Source organism: Myotis davidii, unplaced genomic scaffold (assembly GCF_000327345.1).
Source record: "Myotis davidii unplaced genomic scaffold, ASM32734v1 scaffold328, whole genome shotgun sequence".
NCBI classification, from domain to species: domain Eukaryota; kingdom Metazoa; phylum Chordata; class Mammalia; order Chiroptera; family Vespertilionidae; genus Myotis; species Myotis davidii.
In genome coordinates this window covers 2,681,914-2,684,295 of record NW_006300373.1, presented here as the reverse complement: position 1 = coordinate 2,684,295, position 2,382 = coordinate 2,681,914, and positions in this window count along the sequence as shown.

The window sequence follows — 2,382 nt, the reverse complement described above, 5'->3', positions numbered from 1 at the left end:
AACCAGAAACACCCATGTGGGACATCCCTGGAGTGAGAAACAAAGTTGACGGCGCTAAGCCATCGAGAATGAGGCTTGCGGTCACAGCAGTTCGGTGAAGCGTTAGCCCGATATATTCTGGGCTCCATTTTTCAGGGGAGAAAGGTACGGGACTTCCCCAACGTTACCCCCTCTGGATATGGCAGAGCTGGGATTCGAAACCAGGCCTATCTGACTGATGCTGCCGTTCTCCCCCCTGATTAGACGGGAACACAAAATTCTTTCTAGCACCCCGAGCCTTCCAGACACTCAGACAAATGCTCCGTGCCCCGCTCTCGGGGGCCCCCCTGAAAAAGGGGAGAGGACGAGCTTCCGGCATCTTCAGGGGTGGGAGGCTGTGGCCTGCACGGCAGGGAAGGGTGGCAGGGATACACCTGGTGGCTGGCCTGTCTCCCCACACGTTCCCCCCCCCTCCTCCCCAGGGCCAGGACACCTGCTCCTGCTCCACGGCGTTTCCCCAGAGCAGCTACCTGCCCACCAGCCTTTGCCTTAGGATCTGCTTTTGGGGGCATCCAGGCTAAGAGCAGGTTTTAATCGGAAGTCATCAGAGTTCCCACAGGGGGTCCGGGCTTGAACTGGGGTTTTAAGTGGAAAGTAGAAATAGCTTGGCAAAGAGAAATGGGCCAGGGAACCCCAGAAAGACAGGAGCAAAAAGGGGGGTGGGGAGGGCTGACTCAATCTGCTGGCTAGCCCACTGCTCACCCTCTGTCCAATATGCAGGTTCCAAACTGCCTTTGCGTTCTCAGAATGCCAATCAAGCCTATTCCAGAGGAAGCCATTGCCGCCCGTGCTTGGTGTCCCCACCCCCTGACCCAGGAGAAGTTCTCAAAACTTCAGCTAAGAGAAGCCAAGCCGCCATTAGCCAATCAACTGGGACACAAGACAAATCCTTCCGCAAGTGATGGCGGTCGTCCCGTCTGACACAGGGTTCAGAGGAGAACCCTAAGGAGAACGTGGTCAGGGCATGGCCGGGAGCTCCGGGACAGGGAGGAGGGAGTCAGGTCTCCCTAGCAAACCAGTGGGGCAGCCATAAAAGCCCACAAGCGTCCTCCGTCTCCCCAGCGACACAGAGACAATAATGAAGTAGGGCTTTCCCCCTCATACTTCAAATGACCCCATGTTAAAGATCTCCAGCTCGGGCTGGGTAGCTCAGTTGGTTAGAGCATTGTCTGGAGACGCCAAGGTTGTGGGTTCCATCCCCGGTCAGGGCATGTACAAGCAGCAGCCAATGAATGAATGAATGCCTCAGTAAGTGGAATAACAAATGGATGTTCCTTTCTCTCTCTCTCTCTCTCTCTCTCTCTCTCTCTCTCTCTCTAAAATCAATCAATACAGCCCTGCTGGTTTTGCTCAGTGGATAGAGCGTCGACCTGCAGCCTTGACGGGTCCTGGGTTCGATTCCGGTCAAGGGCACGTATCTCTTGGTTCAGGCTCAATCCCTGGCCCTTGTTGGAACACATGTGTGAGGCAATCAGTTGATGGGTCTCTCTCACATGGATGTTTCTCTCTCTGTCTCTCCCTCTGCCTCCCACTCTCTATAAAAATCAATGGAAACATATCCTCGGGTGAGGAATAACAAAAATAAAATAAATTAATATGCCAAATTTAAAAAAAAATTTAAATGCCTCCTGGCTGCCTACGTCCCTGTCTCTGCCCGGCCCTCTCCCTCTCCTGCTGCCTCTTTCCTGCATCAGAAAAGGAACAACATTTTTAAAATATATATATATTCTTATTGATTTCAGAGAGGAAGGGAGAGGGAGAGAGAAACATCAATGATGAGAGAGAATCATCGATCGGCTGCCTCCTGCACACCCCCCACTGGGGATCGGGCCCACAAGCTAGGCATGTGCCCTGACTAGGAATCAAACCGTGACCTCCTGGTTCATAGGTTGATACTCAACCCAAAGAAAATGACATCACTCTGATCCCTCTGCCCAGGGCCACAGTCCTTGGCTGCCACGTTGGGGGAAACCCTACAGGGACTCCCCGTGTTAAGATGAGGACATGGAGGAGGGCAGAGGCTACGGGACTTCCCAGATGGCACCCCAACGGGAAGGGATGGAGTGAGCATCCAGGTCTGTCTGCATCCAGAGCCCTGGCTCTGAACCTCTCCACCCACCCCCACCCTCGCCCCGTCCCTCAAGCGCTCCAGCCCCCGGCACCACGGTCCTTCTCGGGCACAGATGAGGCGGGGCAGGTGGGCTGGGGGTGGCTGATCCTCAGGACAGCGATGAGGCGCGTGCCTTCTGCCCCTGGGAGCACAGGCCCACGCCGGGTGGCCGCCATCGAAGAAGTGAGGGGCTTCTCCTCCCCTCACCACAGAGCGCCTCCTCCCTGGCCCCA